A 19936-nucleotide genomic window follows, 5' to 3' on the forward strand; every position below is an offset into this window, starting at 1 on the left:
CTCTTTTTGACAGGTACCTGTCCCCACTTCCAGGAGACCGCGCTACGGCAACGTCCCTCAGAATTTCGTCCCCCCTCCTCCTTCCTCCCCTGCCAGGCCAGTTAAAAAGCACAGCGCTTTACGCGCATGCGCAGTAGGGAATGGGCTGTGAAGCCAAAAGGCTTCACTGCCGGTTTCTCTTACCACGAATGGCAGTGGCAGCACCCAACAACCGATCCAAAAATCGGCTGGGGTGCCAACATTGCAGGCTCCCTGGACAGGTAAGTGTCCTAATATTAAAAGTCAGCAGCTGCAGTATTTGTAGTATTTTTTCATTGGTGGGGGGTTGCGCGGACCTCTGCTTTAAGGCCCGACCTGAACGATCCATTCGATTTATATTTAATCAGGCAGGCCCGGGAACTACATAGTTGTTGGTAGATCTAAAGGAGATTGTACAATCAGATTGTAACGTGTGTGGTGAGCTGCTGACCTAAATCTGACATGCTCGCGCTTTTACGATGCAGGAAGGAACGCAAAATCATTTGCGTTCACATGGTGTGCAAAAATGCACCCCCCCTTTTTTTTGCAGGTGCACTGCGGCGCCATTATTTTTTAATGGCACCCCAATGCACCTTGCTAAAGTGCATGAGCTGGCCGCACAATTTAAGGAAAAATGCCCGCACTGTGGTTGTGGCACGTAGGGCAGCCCATTGAAATGAGCGCACCTCCCTATACATGCAGCACCTGAACGTGCCAGAATGCGGGCGCGCTGTCGCATAGATGCGAGCAGATCCTTTAGAAGAAGACTGCTCACCCTGCAAAGTGAATTGTTGCAGAAAATCACCCTTAGCCCTTCGTCTACCGCGATGCAGAAGGAACGCACAGAAAATTGCATCATTTTGTGTTTCTGCAGCAGGCTAAAAACGTGCATCCTTATAGTAGGTGTGCTTCTGTGTCCAGTCATTGTTAATGGAACTTCAAGGGCACCTTCCTCACATGCAGCCTAATTGCGCGCCAAACAAAAGACCATGCGCTTTGACGCAAGACAATATCGGAAAAAGGTGCGTGGACTTGTTTGCGATCGTTGCACGTACGGTTCGTTGAAATGAATGGGCTTCCGTATGTGTACACACCAAAAACGTGCTAATATGTACATTTGTGCAAGCGCAAAAGTGTGAACAGGGGCTAATAGTCGTTGAAATTGCTGATGTCTCTGCTTCAGTGTGCAGTTTAGTTTTAGGCTGCATTCACCTATGAGCGTTCTGTGAATGCGCAAAAGTGCACGTTGCGCTTGTGGTGGTTTTCATTGTTAATGGCATGAAGCTGAATGCTCCAAAAAGGTACACGAGCTGCTTTGGCGCCTATTTAGTTTGTAGGGCAGCCCATTCAAATAGGCTGCCTTATGTATGTAGCACAAAAAAGTGTGGAAAGAAAAAAAAAAAAAGCGCGTTCATGAGGCGCTAGGTGTGAAACCTTGTCTTCGCCCTTCGTTCACATTGGAGCGACTTGTCATGCGATTTGACAGATCACACCCTATTGTCGGCGATGGCACTGTTCAAATCGGTGCAACGCCGACTTTGCAGGGCCGCATCGATTTGAAAAAGTAGTTCCTGCACTACTTTTTGGATGCAATTTGCATAGACATCTGTGCATAAAGTCGCACAGATGTCTTCCAAGTCACACTGACATGCGGCTTTAAAATCATGTGATTTCAGATGAAGTCGCACAATTTTGAAGCCCCATTCAACATAAACGAGGGCTTAGAGCAGGGGTCTTCTAACTATGGCCCCCCAGTTGTTCAAGAACTACAATTCCCATCATGCCTAGTAATGTCTGTGAATGTCAGAGTTTTACAATGCCTCATGGGATGTGTAGTTCCGCAACAGCTGGAGGGCCGTAGTTTGAGGATTCCTGGCTTAGAGCTTTGTTTTGTAATCCAAAATAAGCAGAAATAAAACCCTTTAAATAAAAAAAAGTTCTGTCTCCATTATCGGTGGGGAAACTACAAATCCCAGCATACAGCTGGCTAGCAGGGTATGCTGGAACTTGTAGTTCTCCCTATTCAAAGGAATTTCTTCTCTCCTGCAGTCCAATGCCAAGGAGGAGCTTCAACCTTATAGTAAAATTTAGTTAGTGTAGATCACAAAGAGAAAAAAAAAAAATTAAAAATTGAAAAAAAACTTCAGTTACTAAAAATTTAAATTTGAAAAAAAAAAAATCAACCAGTGAAAATGAAAATAAGTTTAAATGATTAAATATTAAACCTTGAAAAAAAATGTAAATAATTGAAGATTAAAGATTGAAAAAAATAAAATAAAAATTGAAAATAAAGGCTGAGCAAAAAAAAGATTACAAAAAAAATGACATCTTGAAAAAAAAATGATCAGGTATTAAATCTTAAAGATTGAAAAAAAATTGTTAATGATTGAAAAATGAAAGACTGAAAGAGCGACCTCTTGGCTTGACTTTTTTTGTGTTTTTCCCATTTTTTTTTTTTTTTTATCTTAAATGGCTTGTGATTAATGCACATTTGTTATCTGAACATGTGATGAGTAATCTGCATTTCCTACAGTGCAGCTGTGTTCCAGATTGTGTTTATTGTAAGTGCAATAAAGCTGTAAAAGGGAAAGGAGGAAAAAAAAAAAAAAATCAGCAGAAGCAGCTTGATCCAATGAGAAGAGGCTGTGGGCAGGGTTGGGGCGGAAGGAGAGGCGTGTCTTCGGTGGGGAGTACTTATTTGTGTCGTGTGCTGAGCTCGTGTCATCATATAGATGGAAGCGTACGAGAAGGCAGCGTGCTGCTCAGGTACACATGTGTTTCCATGGACAGGGCTGCCTTGGATGTTCCCCCTCCTCCATTGCCCTGCTTATGTTGTCTACCCCCCCAACCTCTAGAACCTTTCCTTCCTTCCTTCCATCCACCCTACCTCTGTCCCCTCTGCTTGTCATGACCTGCAGACAGCTCACAGATGATCTCATAGCTGTCATCCCTTAACATCCATTCTTTCTGCTGCTGCTTAAAGCGGTCCGCTGACCTCCACGCCAAATGAAAATTGCAACGCTTGTCCCCTTTTGTCCCTTGATGATCGGGGAGCCGTAGGTATGGCCGACGTTCTGATCTCTTAATCCCAGCCGGGTTTCTAGTGGAGCGTTGTTGACATCTTGTTTAGACGGAGAGGAATTGTGGTTTTTTTTTTTTTTTTTTTTTTTTATCCTGCTTTGTGTGAAGTCGCTGTGATAGTGGTAGCCGAAGGGAAGTGCAGCCTTTTCTGCTGGAATCTGTTAACTCGTTTCCTGCTGTAAAACGCTGAAATGGGCTTACAAGCCAGAACGTTGTTGGCTGGAAGCTATCAAATTTAGATTTATATAGAGCCTTGTCTTCTGTGCCACCAGCCTGACGGTAGGAGCGCTCATAATCTATAATATTACAGATACTTACATAGCGACGTCAATTTATGCAGAACTTCACGTATATATTGCACATTCACATATTGTGTTATGGCTGATAATGCTTTACTGTCACAACCTTGCAACTTGCTGTGGCCCCAAACACACCCTCAACTTCTTGGAGGACATTTCTGCCAAGCCAAAGAGATATAAATAAATATATATACACATACATACACGGTATATGTGCATAGCTATGACACATAAATCAAGTGCTGATACCACTTCATGGTTACTACTACATACGTTATAGCTGTTGCTCTGCTGTCACTTGGTGACAGCCTTGTAGCTTGCCATGTTCCAAGCCACCTTCTATCTCTCAAAGGGGAATGTGTATATATAGATGGCGGATGCTCTTCGATCATGTCTAAAAACTTGGTGTCGTTGCAGCCTTGTACCCTACCATGTCCTGTACAACCCTCTGTCTCTTGAAGGGGACTTCTGTCAAGGCAAAGCCAAAAAAAATATATCTATCTCCAGGTTTCTCAACCAGGGTTTCGTGGACCTCTAGGGTTCCTCCAGAGGTTGCTAGGGGTTCCTTGAGTCATGACCAATTGCTGCCTCTCAGATAAGTTCCCACTGACACCATTGATCATCTTAGCTATCTGTAAGAAGGTTATTCTTCCCAATGACCACAAGTGTAAGGAGCATTCTGACCACTGACCATCACACTAATGTATCATGAGATGTACACATAGTCATTATTAGTAGGGGCTCCCTGAGACCGGAAAGTTATTTCAAGGGTTCCTTTGTGTGGAAAAGGTTGTAAAAAAAAAAGGCTGCTATATATCAATCATCTGTATTGGCTGATAGTCTGTCACATCTTAAGACTAGGTGTCATTGCACCCCTGTACCCCCCTACATGTCCAAAACTACCCTTTGTCTTTTTGACTTTCAGAAGGTATTCTGCCAAGGGAAAGCCATATATGTAGTTTTTATATATTGTATGTGCAAATTTTTATATATATATTTGTATGTTGTGGGTCAAAACACCCTCTGTCTCTCAAACTGGGTTTCTGCCAAGGCAAAGCCATACATATGGGGTATGTGCTATGGTGGCTGATGATGCTCTACTCCAGTGGTCATCAACCCTGTCCTCAGGGCCCACTTAGGCTCCATTCACACTAGCGCGTTTTTTGATGCATTTTGCATTTTGCAGAAATGCATGGGAATTTTTTAACATGGGTTCCTATGGAACATGTTCACATCAATGCTTTTTTGTATCTCTGCGTTTTTGGAAAGGGTCGGGGACTTTTTTTCATGCAAAAAGCAGCGTTTTGCATGTAATGGATTTCAATGGACAAGCATCAAAAACGCAAGTGCATCGTTTTTGCAGCGTTTTTGCAGCGTTTTTGGTGCGTTTTTGCCGTTTTTTTTTTTTTTTTTAATTTTTTTTTTTTTTGTAATTTTTTTTAAGACTGTAAAAAAAAATGAAAAAAAAAAAAAAAAAAAACGCAAAACGCAAATCGCGGCAAAAACGCCGCAAAAACGCTGCTCAAAAACGTGCCAAGCATGAAAAAAAAACCTCCAAAAACGCTCAAAAGCAACATGCATAGGTGTGAATCGAGCCTAACAGGCCAGGTTTTATGTATTACCTCGGGGAGATGCAGACTGGAATACTGCAATCACTGAGCAGCAAATGATATCACCTGTGATGTATTTCAGTTATCTTGCAAACCTGGCCTGTTAGTGGGCCCTGAGGACAGGGTTGATGACCACTGCTCTACTCTACTGTCATTACAGCCTTGCAGCTTGCCATGTCCCCAATCACCATCTGCTCCTTGTAGGAGAATTCTAAGGCAAAGCCCACCTGCAGTGTTTATTTTTTTGGGGGGCTGATGAAATTGACAGCTATCTCCCCTGCCAGCCCGGCGATTTACAGAAAGTCCTTCGCCTCAGACTTAAAGGGACAAGCCGAGGCCCTGGCAGGCTTTGCTTAGCCAGGGCAGGAACCCCCAGCTGTTAGCGATAGAGAAGGGCCCTGTGAATGGAACCGTCCAGGCGTGCCACTAAGCGTCTCGTATTCTTTCAGCAGCCTGAGCCCTTGTTCTTCCTTCTGCTTTTTTATGGGTTAAACAAGTCAGTGATTTTGTGGCTTTCGCCGTGCTGGGAATACATTCTGGACTTTCTTCTGTGTGTCGTTGGCACAGTAATTGTATACTTTGACTTCAGTGATTAAGGAAAGCTTTTTTTTTTTTTTTTTTCTTGGTTCAGCTGGTTCTTTAAATAGTAGATGAACCTCCTGAAGGCAGGTTTTGAAATCTAACACAAACCAGAACCCTGACGGTTGACATTGGGGCACTGGGAACTGGGGCACTGGGAACTCACTAGACTGTTCTCAGTGAAGTACTTTAATGTAATCCGTGCTCGGCTCCCAGACCACGTTTTCTGGGATCGTGTCGGGTTGGAACATGTGGTCACATTTAGGCCTCTTACACACAATACTCCTGTTTGAGCATCTACTTTTTCAGAAGTTTTTTTTTTTTTTGTATGTATTTTCGCGCAAAAACTTTTTCTCGTGTTTTTGTTCTGCATAATATGTAAGTGGCCATTTGCACGCAATTGTGCGCAAATCGCAATCATGAGGAGTAAATTACTGACCAAAAAGGCAGATTTTCCAATTTTTTTGTTTTACTGAAGAATGCATGGCGCTTGTTTACGTACCTGTGTGCATAGGCACATTACAATTAATGGGCTGTATTTTAGCTCAGTAAAAAAGCTGCAGTGTGCAAGAGGCCTGACGGGGGATGTGAGCGGATTGCTAGGCTAAGACCGATTTACACAGACTAGGTAGACAGGGTCAGGTTTAGCACTCTATTGCTGGCCACAAAATGTATGCATGAGGCAATGAAGGCCTGAGGGCCACCTGCGGCCCTTTGGTACTTGCTGTATTTATGATTGTATAAATGTTGGTATATGTATGAAGAGAGATGTGTGGATGGTGGCATATTTAAGCAATTTATCAGAATTTCATTTATTTAAACCCTTAAAGAGGAGGTCCAGCCCCCCAACAAAACAATTAAAAGTCAGCAGCTACAAATATTGTAAAGGTACCAGATGTGGCACCGGGGAGGTGTGTGGGGGGGGGGGGGGGGGAGAGAAGATAATAGGAGGTTCCACTTTTGGGTGGAACTCCGCTTTAAGGCATTGATGCCCTACCTGCGGTTCTTTGTCGCTTTTTGTGCAGTTCTCTGGACCCCTGCAGAGACTAACGTGTGTTTCCCTATTGTCCTGTTGTAGCAATAATTTCTAGCAGTCTTGTGTAATGTGTCTCCAGTCTGACTGTCTCCTGAAGCATGTCTCCAGTCTCCAATAACTGCTATAGTATGTTCTCTGACATCTCTTGTATCATGTCGGCAGTCTTTGACCATCTCTTGTATCATGTCGGCAGTCTTTGACCATCTCTTGTATCATGTCGGCAGTCTTTGACCATCTCTTGTATCATGTCGGCAGTCTTTGACCATCTCTTGTATCATGTCGGCAGTCTTTGACCATCTCTTGTATCATGTCGGCAGTCTTTGACCATCTCTTGTATCATGTCGGCAGTCTTTGACCATCTCTTGTATCATGTCGGCAGTCTTTGACCATCTCTTGTATCATGTCGGCAGTCTTTGACCATCTCTTGTATCATGTCGGCAGTCTTTGACCATCTCTTGTATCATGTCGGCAGTCTTTGACTATATCCTGTTGCGTGTCTGCTGTCTCTGACACTGAATATTCAATAAATTTGGTGAGGTCAAGGGCCGCGCTTGAGGCCCCACATATAAGAAAGTTGACCACCACTCCCTTAAGACATCTGGTGGTTCCCAATTCTATCCTGGTGGTTCCCGATAAGAAGCCATGACTAAGAGCAGTCAGCATGCTGGGAGGATGCAGTGATGCTCTAAGCACACAATGTCTGGCCGCCATGATCATATGTGCGGTTTGCCACCTCGTATATGCCTTATCTGCTTGGCAATAGGTTAAAATGAATGTGGTCTAATAGGTTTTCCTTACGTAGCTCACTTCCTGTTCAGTAATCACAAAATATGATCTGTCATTTTTGTCAGAAGTGAGCATGCGTTATGCTCAGAGTAGGTGTGTTGTGAGTGATGTGTTTTTCCAACCCCCCTATGCGCACGTTTAAAAAAAAAAAAAAATTCTTTAGTACTCCCAAAGTGACATTTCTTTCAACTCTACGCACAGCAGACTTCTTCTTAAAAATGCAATCTGTCTGGCTTTTTTGGCACAAATCTAAGTAGCAGGTGAAAATAGGACATAAGGCAGATTGCCTTGTTCCACGCATGCAAGACTGGTTTGAACAAGCCCTAAAATGTTCCTCCAGCCTGACATGGCAGCTAAGCCACCCAGGAAACCTCTGCTGCATAAAATGTAGGCAGCCATTGCTGTCCTCCCACTTGAAAATGCTGATTGCTGGGCAGCCCCGCTGATCCAAAGTTACCTGGCACAAGTATGCAGATCCGGAAATCTGACTTAAGCTGGTTATACACCGACCTCCTTCTATTTACAAATCACATGGATCATAAAGTTTGTGGCTGAACAGCAGTTGCATCCTATCCTTATCATAAACCCTGAGAGTGTGTGGCCAGGTTTAATATACTGCAGGTCTGCAAAGGATCAGTGGGACTGCCAGGCGTCCAGCATTGTTGAATGCCCGAGTACAAACTTTCCTGAATAGCTCAGCTAGCACATCAGCATACAAATAAAGTCCGATTGTAGGTTGTGGTGCTCTCTAAATATCTCCCAATGTAAGATTTCCATACTTGTCAAGACTGTCTTCATGGAGAAACGTAAGAAGCTCCCTTTTTATCGCACGTTTAACTATTGATCTGGGTGCGTCAGTGCCGACTCCTCGTGCCACAAAGCTGCTCCATGGCGGGATTTGCATGTGTTAGAAAAGACCCCGCCACTGACTCCGGAGGTTCAGACGTTCTCTTTCGAATGCTGTTTCTGTTCAAACAAGGTTTTATGATTGTGGCAGTTCGCCCTAAGTATCACCTTGTTAAAAGTGCGCTAAATGGTCTGGGTATTCGCCGCTACAAAAACCCCTTTCTACTAAAAGGCTCGCTGTACGGCGTAAATCATTCGCCTAATGCCCACCACGTCCAGCAAAAAAAAAAAAGTTTGAATTTCTTTCTTTAACACTACACATTAGACTTTTCTCTGCCGCACTTTTAATTTAATGTGAATTTTGTTATCACCCCCTTAGCAGAGAGGCCATTGGAGGCGAGTAGCGTAGCTATAAGGTGTGGGGTCAGTCTGCCTGATTCCATGATTTAAAGTAGAACTAAAGGCAAAAAATCTTTTTTTTTTTTTTTTTCATTTTGGATTTAGTAAGGGAGGAGTTAGGAGTTATAACCCCTGTCAGTTGTGTCCAATTGCAGTCATTTCTGTGCACTTCCTGTTCCGTAGCCAAAACAGGAAGTGACAGGAAATTCCTCCAAAATGAGGGAATCCCTGGAAGTCACTAGAACTAGTGTCCCAGTTGGAAAATTTCCCCTGATATTCCTGTTCTGGTGACAGCTCAAAATTTCAGATTTTCTTTCACTTTTGTTGATCATAGTCACCAGGACAAAAAGAGTAGTTCTCCACAATGGGGGGCACAGACAGTAATAAACACCTGACATGGGTTCTACTCTATCCAAGACTAGAAAAAAAATTTGCATTTAAAAGCATTACCATTAAGCCATGAGGGAAAACTCCCATTGAGGTGATCCACTGGACTATGTGTATGTATATATATATGTGTGTATTGTGGCCACATCACTTTTTTTTTTTAGTTTTGGATAGGGTGGAGAGGGATTCAAACACAGCTGTCTGTGCCCCGTTGGGGAGATTCACCCTCTGAGTGGCTATTATCAGTGAAAATGGAAGAAAATCCCATATTTTGGCAGGGCAGCACTGACTGGCACTAGTAATGGGCACTGATTTGTGTCACTCATGGGCACTGATTGGTGGCACTGCTGGGGCTTTACTGTAATCTGATGATCAGTGCCCTGATTACCTGCCCTGTTCTCCCCTGCGAGGAGATGCCGCTGAGCCTCTCTCCTTGCCACACACTCTGACAGTGTGAGGAGAGCCGGTTACCGGCACTTCCGCATTGACGTGTGACTGGCTGTGATTGGACACAGCCGATCACATGGTTAAAGAGCCGTGTCAGCGGCTTTTTACAGAGATCGGGGTCGCGCTGTGTCCTAGCAACATGGCGCGATCGCCATGCTGCGTGCCCCCTAGTGGATGTTCTGTTGGGCCGTCATATGACATCCACCCAGAACGAGAGCCACTGTCCCTCCATTTGACGGTGGGCGGCAAGTGCTTAAAGTGTATTTAGAGTCCAAACTTTTTTTTTTTTTTTACTTTTGGATAGAGTGCAAAGAGATTAGAACCCCTGTCAGGTTTTTATTACTGTCTGTGCCCCTGTTAGGGAGATTCACCCTCTCTATTTTGTCCTGTTTACTGTTATCAGTGAAAGTAAAAAAAAATCCCAAATTTTGGGTTGTCCCCAGAAAAGTAATGGAGAGTTCTGTCTTGGTTCTGATGGCCATTATCTCCAAGACGACTCCAAATGTTTGAGCTGTCACTATAACAGGAGTAGAGAGGAAATTTTCCATTGGGGATACTTGTTCTGGTGACAACTCCTGTAGGCTGGATAGTCCATACACCTTTTTGTAGGGTTGCCATCTGTCCGTGATTCACCAGGACAGTCCGGGTTTTGAATTGTGTGTCCGAATTTCTGTCCCCCTGAAATTCAGACACATTATTCAAACCTGAATGTAGCTCTGAACAGGGCCTGATAGCGGGGTGAGGGGGCACTATGCGTGCCGCTTTCTCTTTGGCCCTCCCAAAAGTGTGTCCTAGGTCTGTTTATCCTATATTTTTATATTAAAAAAAAATGTGTTTGCTGTGCGCCGCTAAAGTGTTCAGGTTTGGCTTGAAGGAAAAGAGGCAGCCCTACTTTTTTGATGCTCTTTCTAATTTACCTTAACGTGACGCCAGTTAATACGCAGCATAACATGCGTTTACCTAAAGCCTTATTTTGTCCTCTTCATGTTGTGTCTCCAGAACAGGAAGTGATGGTAATTCTCCCCAATGGGGCACAGATGGCTTTCCATATCTCCAGTGCACAGGGATTTCTGAGATTTGCAGTTCCTCGGTTGCTTTTTGATCATCCTTGTGTTGGGTGGATCCCGGCGGTTCTTATTTTTTTGGCAGGGTCCACTTAGTAGTACAAATTCCGAGGCCTGTATTATATTATGCGTTATATAATCCACCAGCTGTATGGGGCCCGTGGTTTGTGTTCTAATCTTACAGCTCGGTGGTGTTTGGATTGGATTTCCATATGTTACATGTGTTATGTAATACTCCATGGATTTTTTGAGTATAAATACTCCCTGCCCTGTTAACATGAGTTTCTCAGATTATAGTTTCTGGATTGGAATCTTTCATATGATGAATATACAAATGTTCCGCTACATTTCGCTGATCGGTGGCCGCTGTGTTCTGAGTTGCTGTTCCTTTTTTACAGCGTTGCTGTCGGCCGTTCCATGTTATCTGGTCACCAGCAGTTACATTACCGATATGTTCGGGCCTTATAGTGTAGGTTCGCCATTAGGCTGAGATCACATACAAAAATCGAAGGGTTACGCTAATGCGAACCAACGCGCCCATTTTGGAGGCATTTAACGCACATGTTAAAAACGCTCCCCAGACGCCCTCCAAGTGATTTCCTGAGGAGGGGGGGAAGGGAGTGTTTTTTCCACCTCACTGATATTTGATAAATGCTTTTCAAATGCACTATAAATGCTATAGGCACGTTTACGGCGCATTACCATAGACTTAAAGTGTTACTTAACCCACAACAGTAAAATGAGTCTGTATATGCAGTAAAGCATGCTTGTTATACTCACTGTGGAACCTAAGGGGTTAATCTTCTGCATTAAAGGCTGTGTGATCCCGCCTTCTCTGATCCTCCTCTTCTTTAACTGACTCCAACCCATCTCTCGATAGAACAGAGCGTTAGGAGTCAGGCTGCACATGCTCAGTTTGGTGTGTATTGCTAGAGAGTTGTTGTTTTTTTTTGTTTTTTTTTTTCCTCTTGGGAGAGTGCATGTGATCAGCACAGGGCCAATCAACACTGTCCAGACAGAGGGTCAGGGGAGAATGAAAACTCCTACAAGCTTTAACCAAACACTGTTAGAAGTCACAAGACTCTGATATACTGCTGATGAGAAAAGGTATTAAGCAGTTTGTTTACTAAAACTATTGCATTTCCATGTTCTGTGTACTGTGGGAGACTAGATATAGTGAATGCAGGGTCCTGGGTTTAGGACCACTTTAAATGCAAAGAGTTGACAAGCTGTAAAGTGGTAAAGGCTCAAGGTTTTTTTTTTTTTTTTTTACCGTAACACATTCTATGCATTAACCCCTTGCTGACCGTATACTGTAAATTTATGGGTGCAAGGCGGCTCTGCTGTGCAGGATCTCGTACCTAGTACTTGATCCTGCACTTCTGGATTTGGGGTGTGCGCGCACACAGCCGACGGGCTGCTCCCGCTGTGATTAGACACAGCGGGAGCTGATCGGCAGGTACGGCTGACTTGATGCTTCTGTACACAAGCAGAACGGCGGTCCGCCTATATGTAAACAAGGCAGATCACTGTTCTGTCAGTACAGAAGTAGGGCTGGGGAAAAAATAGATTTAAATCTTGAATTGAGTTGAGAGGTAAAATTGATTCAAAATTTAAGCAAATCGATTTTTTTTTCCCACCGCGCCGGTCCTGAGGAGCTGCAGGCAGGAGTTTTTAGGTGAGGCCGCGGCTTCAGCCTAGTCTGCGAGGCCGGATGCCGCGGCCTCGCCTAAAAGCTCCTGCCCGCAACTCCTCAGGACCGGCGCGGTGTCCCCAAACAAAAAAAAAAAACTATTTGAATCGAGGTGTTTTTTTTTTTTTTTTTTTTTTTTTTTTTTTTTTAGAGAAAATCACCCAGCTCTATACAGAAGGCATGGATCTTGTGTCTCTGCTAAGCCGGGGCACTGATCCATGCCTTCCCCTAGTACAATCACCTCCCCCACACCCACAGTAGTAAAGCACTGGTCAGGCGCATATTTAACTCTTTGATTGCCCCTGATGTTAACCCCTTCCCAGCCAGTGTCATTGGTACATAATTTTTTTTTTTTTAGCAGTGTAACTGGTCCCCAAAAAGCATCAAATGTCAGTGTCCTGACTGTTCGCCGCAATATCGCAGTCCTGCTATGAGTCGCTGATTGCCGCCATTACTAGTAAAAAAAAAAAATGAAATATCCCATAGTTTGTAGACGCTATAACTTTTGCGCAACGCAATCAATATATTGGGATTTTTTTTTTTAAATATGTAGCAAAATACATATTGGCTTAAATTGATGAATAAATTAGATTTCAATTTTTTTTTTATTGGATATGGTTTATAGCAAAAAGTAAAAAAAAAATTAAAAAAAATGTGTGTGTGTATATATATATATATATATATATATATATATATATATATATATATATATATATATATATATATATATATATATATATATAATTTTTTATTTTTTTTTTCCTTCAAATCTGTCTACCAAAAGAAAGTTCTATTTTTGGGATAAAAAAAGGACATAAACGTTACAGCGTCTCATGACCGCGCAATTGTCAGTTGAATAACATTTTGCCGTATCGCAAAAAAATGGCCTGGTCATAAGGGGAGGTAAATCTTCCAGAGAAGAACCTTCTGGTTGCAGAATTCAGCTTTAAAGCACTTTCTTCCCAAGTCTTATAAAAGGAGTAAATCAGACTCTGGTAAATTCGTCATGTAATAGTTACTGAATTATTTTTTTTTCTCCCTGTGTTCTCCTTTAGGATCTAAATTTGGACTTTTTGCTTTGTTTGGCTCTCTGGACTTTGCCATAACTCCCAGGGAATGGTGGAATTCCCCTTCTATCTGGAGACCAGTCTGTTTTCTCCCTAAACACATTCCTTTGTGTTAGCCATGCTTGGCCATCTACCGACGTTTGATGTATTGCTCATTTGGGTTTTTTTTTTTTTTTAGAGATACATTTTTAGCACCCGGAGAAGTATTTCTGCCAGCCTGACAAAATGCTTAGCCTGAATTTCCCGACTTGATGGCTGACCATACACGATACAATCTGATTGTACACACTCCTTCAGATCCACCATCAACTTATGCTGGTGCAAGAGCCTGCTTTGATCTGAATTGAGTGGATTGTATAGGTTTGCCCTCATATTGCTTAATTTTGGTAAACACGTAGAAAAGTTTACAATCAGATTGCATACTATGGACCATTCGGGACCCTTATCACACAGGTGTTCCATTGTCGTGATGCCTAAATGATACATTTTTTGATGTCACTTTCTGAAATTTTGATTTTAAGGGCTCGTTCACATGTGATATTCGGGGGCAGTTAAACCCTACAGTTGAGCTGTAATCTTAACACACACACACACACGCGCGCTGCTACCCCCTTTAGATGCGGCTGGGGGTGTACATGGGTGCGGCAAGTGTCCCGCTACTGCATGCAATGGATGAGGCTGCAGTGCACTAGTATGTTGATCAAGGGGTTAAAGCAGGCGATGAAGAGAGGCAGTATGACATCTCGCCGCCTGTCAAATGTTCTCTGAAAAGCAATCTGAAAGTACATCACTCTTCAGAGAGCACTGCTAGTGTGAAGGAGGCCTGAATGTCACAGGTCATAAAAGCATATGACATCATCTTGCTTTTTTTTATCGACATCGCTATGACTGAAGTGCATTTATACAACATTTATCCATGCCAAAGTATTAGTATTCACGTTCAGCCACTTTTGCGATTTAGGTACCTCTGCCTAGCATCATAGCCAGACACTGTGTAATCAAGGACACACCTTCAGCTTGCTTATTGGTCAGTGAAGGTGCTAAAACACACTTGGGTCATCTCCTCTATGATCACTTTGCGCTCTTCTCCTGTCCACATGTTCCTAGTCAGCATACATGCGTTGTGGGGGGGGGGGGAACCTAATGATTTTTTTTTTTTTTCCTTTGGGCGACAGATGTCTTCATTGATCTAACATCTAAATAGTAGAAGCTCTTTGTATATTAATCCGGCAACTTGCAGTTGATAATTGATTGGTCACACAAATTTGCTCTGCTACATTTACTCTAAGATTCTGATTCTTAGGCCTTATTTTGAACGTATTGTTTATTTCCCTGAGGTCTCATGCTTTGTGTACAGTGCTCTTACAAAGATTTAATGAAGGCCTCTCTAGCATACTGGAGTGTTTGTTACTTAATAAAACGTAGGGTCCTATTCAAGTTGTCTATGTTCAGCGCGCTTCGCAGAGCTTCTGTGGTTCTTACTTGTACAGCACTAAGCACTGTGTATTATATAGAATAAAATATTCCACTGAGTACGCATGACTGCTTATGAATCCTTGAAATGTGTTCCAACAATGTGGGTAGGAGGTTGAGTCTTTCAGGGATGTTATTGAAGAAAAATTTTGTTGTCTGCTCAGGAAATGAAGAAAAAAAACATACTTATCCCTGGCAGGATTTGCTTCTTTTTTTCCCTTTTATACTTTAAGGAAAACGTTTGACCTTTTGAGACAGTAACAAGGATGGGATGTATGGATAGGTTACAGTTACTGATGTTCTCCGGTCAGTTTGCCCAGTTCTAAGGATCGAGGGACTTTAAGTGAGCCATTAAAGGCAGCCTTTCCTTATTTTATTGGCTGGTGTAAAAAATGAAATCTTGGCACCTGTAGGTACTTATGGCCTTCATCCTGAGAGGCCTAGTGGCCCTACACATCTGGCCTCCTCATTTAGGCTTTTTCCAACTTTGACCAATGGAGATCCTTAACTTTTCAGTTCAATAGGAAATCCATCAGGTGGATGAACCAATACAAGATAGGGTCCCACAAAGTTGGCCTCCTCATTTAGGCATTTTCCAACTTAAACTGAAAAGTTGAGAATCTCCATTGGTCTATCAGTAAATCCATCAGGTTGATGGACCAATACAGGTATTGCCCCACAAAGTTGGCCTCCTCATTTAGACCCCTTTCACACTGGGGCCGCGCAGCGTTAGCTGTAAAGTGCTGCTAGTTTTAGCGGCACTTTTTGGCTGCTAGCAGGACGCTTTTTAACCCATGCCTGTGGCCAAATAAAGGGTTAAAAGCTCCCGTGTTGTGGCGCTGCCAAATCGCTTTGCAGGCACTTTTGGCAGCACTTCCCATTCATTTCAATAGGCAGGGTGTTTTGGGAGTGGTGTATACATTGCTCCCAAACCGCCCCAAAGATGCTGCTTGCAGGACTTTCCAGAATGTCCCACAAGCGCACTGCCCCATTGTGAAAGCACTCGAGTGTCATGGGAGGCGTTTTTCAGGCGCTTTACAGGTGCTATTTTTAGCGCTAAAATGCCAGAAAAATGCTTTCAGCGTGAATGGGGTCTTACTGGTAGGTATTTGGCAGCTTGAACTGAAAAATCGAGGATCTCCATTGGTTTATCAGGACGTCCATCAGGTTGATGGACCAATACAGGTATGGCCCCACAAAAGTTGGCCTCCACATTTAGGCATTTTCCAACCTGAACTGAAAAGTTGAGGATCTCCCTTGGACATCCATCAGGTTGATGGACCAATGTAGGTATTGAAGCAGGGGAGGACAAATGAATATGGAATTTAGGAGCCAGCCTTTTTAATCCATGAGTCTGCATCATTAAAAACTAAAGGGAGCCTCAAAAATTAGGTGTCAACTGTAGTTTTTAAAGAACAGAGGGATTTGTCCAGCCTTGTGCGTGGGAGTTTTAAGTTTTTTCCCATCATGGTCCTTTCCAAAGTTTTTCCTTATCGGGTACTAAACGGACCTTGAAACTGAGACAGTGTTGTCCCTTCAACAAATTAGCTTTCCCTTTTGAGTTTCTGGGGCATGTTGGAGGAAGAGGCTGGTTTCTGGGACAATATTACACATTTTCCGTCTATTCCCTTTATGCCTGTACTAACCAGTCGGGTTCCACCTGTCTTTTTTTTTTTTCTGTTTGTGTTTTTTTCTGTTTGGAACTAAGAAGCTGGTTTCTATGAGTATTAAGAACACTGTTCCATTGAAACACTTTATCTACCGAGGCTCCTTTTTGTAGTGATGCACGTAGCCCCAAGCCCTCTACGCTTCAGTCATATAAAGTATGAAATATCTTTTCTATCACAATACCTGCTTATTAATGTAAGATGTCATGCATGATAAATTGAGAGAGAACCTTGCTTGGGGGATGACACGGAACAGCATTTTACATAAAAAAATAACAACACATTCTTAACCTGGTTGAAAATACCCGTGGGGGATTGTTTTCAATGCGTAAAATTCTAGACGGCTGCCTCAAATTTCTGTCTTCTGGGCTTAGTGTGTTTTAATAGCTCACAGACTTTAAAATATGCACACAGCCTGCTAAGAGAAAAACATTTTGAGTGTAGAATCCATTTTCTGAGCTATTATGGGCAGTGTTAATATCTCCTGCACTTAGAGAAGAAGTCTTGCTACACTTTTTTTTTTTTTTTTTTTTGCTCCTGTCCCTTGGGCAACACTTTATACTGCCTTGCTCGTTTTTGCTGAGATAGCATGGTTGCCAGTGGGCCCCCACAGCTTCCCTACCAATTATCTGCCAAAGAGACAAATAACTATGCTTCTCTCACTAACTAGGTGCTTCCCCAAGATAAGTGTCATCACTAGGTATGCAGGGATATGAAGGGTTATGTCAGTTCCACCGCCTCTGCCTTTTTATTTTACACTAGGACGTAGATTGCCAATGGATACCAGGATACTGGCAGCTGCCCATGTCCTGGCAATGAAGGACATTAGGCAGCAGGGGCGGCCTACTTCATAGCAACCAAGAAGGCTATGGGACAGGTGCTGCTGTGACACAGGCAACAAACAAGACACGGGGGGGGGGCTTAATGAAAGGGGTACCCCTTTAGCCAACATGCCCACCTCACCCAAACCCCCACGGGATCTCGGTGAACAGGGTGATAGCAACTTAGCGCTTCCTAAGCTCAGAACCTACAAATCGGGCTTCTATCAGGGGAGTGACCAAGAGACTGTAAAGCAAAGAACGTATTTTCTTCCAGAATTTCATTGGAGAATTAATACAGGTATTTAGACATGAATGTGTTTACCTGTATTTCAAATTTTAATGCTTATAAGAGTTTTTTCTTTTAAATAAAAAAAATTCTGTCCAGCATTTAAAAAGAAATGCTAAACTTTTTTCACCCATTATGTAAAAAAGTGTGAGAATTTTTGTGGCCTTCAGAGTCTGCCAGCTTTCAAACGGCTGATGACCTCCAAAGTGCAAACTGTAATCTTCCATCTGTTGGATGTGTTTACCCTGTCAGCTAAACATCTGCACAGGTAACAGCGGCTGTCATAACGTACCGAAAGTCATCTGCCACAGTGTTATTTAGTAATCTTTACTGCGGGGTGTAATCGTTCATTCTTGTTGCAGTTGAACTTTGAGGGGATGTAATATAATGTAGGGCAGGGTAATTTTCAGTTCTGTTTTTACTCATGTGAAAATAGCTCAGAGCAATCTTCTTAAAGTGTAAGTACCCCCCCCCCCTATTGTTTTCAGCCAAGGAAGCTGCCATCTTGGCCTCTGTTTAATCTACAACTGCCATGCTGCTGCACATGTGATCAGTTATGACGCCTGCCATTGGATGGTTTTACAGTTTGGTTAAGAGTGTTACATTTCCGGCACGTGCCGGTGTTCTGCCGAGAAAGTTCCCCTCGGCGGATAAGGACCCCCCTCTACTGCGCAGGCGCAGCGCTTTCGCAGTAGGAGTCGGCGGAAATAGCCGAAGCCGAATAGTTGTAAATCGGCTGTACATGGGGCCTGTAAGAGGGCCCCTCGCGGGCTCTCTTCGCTCGCCACGATTCGGGCACGGCCTCGCTTCGCTCGGCACTTTTTTTATTCTCCCTTTAGGTCCACTTGGATGGTGGGGCTTGAACCTGGACCCAGGGCGCAGGCGCCGTGTACAGCTGATTGAAGGTTTTCAGCTTCGGCTATTTTCGGTGGCTCCTTAGTCGTTCATACTGCGCAAGCGCAGTACAGGGGGGACCTTATACGCCAGGGGACCTTTCTCGGCAAGACACCGGAAATTAAACTGTTTTATGGATGGGTTTACTTCCACTTTAAGCTGTTGTGCCTTCTGGGTTTACACCTTTCTTTTAAAATACTAGATGTGTGTTCTAAACACACTGGTTGCGCTTCTTCTTTTTTTTTTTTCAATCCCTAAAGTCTATTGGTGGTCATTGACGCTTTGATTAATGATCAGTTTCCTTTCCGAGTAAACTCTTCCAATGGAAACAATCAAGCTACAGTTCACAAGCCTAAATAATTATAGCTGACAACCCGTTCGATCAATATACCATATACAAAGAAGTGGATTTTGATCAGAAGGTAACCTATGATCATATCTTATCTATTCTACCATGAAATCTCATGATTTAGTTGATCATAATACTTAATTAATGAACAAAGTATCTTGGTATCTTTTGTACCCAATCCATCAACTCAGTTTTATCGAACCTGATCCAAATTTGAATCTAAATGATTTAGATGGGACGTTATGGCTATTTGATAGTTTGTGCGTCCACCATAAATTTTTTTTTTTATTTGTCTGTTATCCCCTTGGAAAGACTTTCCCTCACTACCTGTCCAGTGATGATCAAGGAAGGAATTGTAGTTTGGGGGTCACTAAGACAGGAAGGTACTGATGGTTGATGCGTAATCCTTAATAAAATAAAAAAAAGAAACCTGTAACTTCAGAAGTTGGTTTGTATGAAAATTTTAAATGTTCACGTATTTAAAGGGTAAGTTCACCTTTAGAGAAAAATCTGTAAAGTGAACATACACAGGATCCCCTTCACCCCTCCCCCCCCCCAAGCCCCGCTGACCAGTATTGAGGCGATCTCCTTAAGCCCCGGTATAGCCGTCTCAAGGGTCCGGGGCTTAGAAATCCCCACAGGTGAATCTCCAAAATGTATCCCGTCAGAAGGGAAGTTTCAAGGCATTCTAATTGGTCACATGGGAGGTGCCAGCCAATCAGAACCTGCGTAGCCCGTCCTGTCAGCGGGGAAGAAAACGCGCGAATCCCGAGAGGATTTCTAAGCCCCGGACCAGTGACGCAGCTATACTGGGCTCAGAATGGGAGATAGCTGCGTAACAGGTCAGCGGGACAGGGCGGGGGGGGTGAGGAGGGGGTCCTGCGTAAGTTCACCTTACAGATTTTTCTGTAAAGGTGAGCTTGCGCTTTAATGACATGCGTAGCTGCACACATAATAATAAATCTTCTTTCATACATCCTTTTTTATCTAAGTTAGCTTCCATTTTTAGGCTCAAGGAGGCTCTCAGTCATCAGCTATCAGATCTTTGATGGGGTTAATAAACAGAATGTAATCTGTGTATAGTAAGATATAGCCCCTGGCGGTACCATCATTATCGTCTTTTTATATGCAGGT

The 19936-nt window shown here is 43.1% G+C and overlaps 1 protein-coding gene across 2 annotated transcripts in view; it reads left to right on the top strand.

Annotated features, from left to right (window-relative positions):
• The window catches only part of FAM53A (family with sequence similarity 53 member A), a 99765-nt gene that overhangs the window by 5057 nt on the left and 74772 nt on the right, over window positions 1-19936 (top strand). Inside the window, exon 1 of one of the 2 annotated variants that reach the window (XM_073610936.1) lies at window positions 1239-2784. The exons of the other annotated variant lie outside the window; for it this stretch is intronic. The gene's annotated coding sequence lies outside the window, so the exon portion shown is untranslated. Of the gene's footprint in view, window positions 1-1238; window positions 2785-19936 lie in introns of those variants that run through there. 2 annotated transcript variants of the gene reach the window in all.

This window comes from Aquarana catesbeiana, linkage group LG01 (genome assembly GCF_042186555.1).
Source record: "Aquarana catesbeiana isolate 2022-GZ linkage group LG01, ASM4218655v1, whole genome shotgun sequence".
Lineage (NCBI taxonomy): Eukaryota > Metazoa > Chordata > Amphibia > Anura > Ranidae > Aquarana > Aquarana catesbeiana.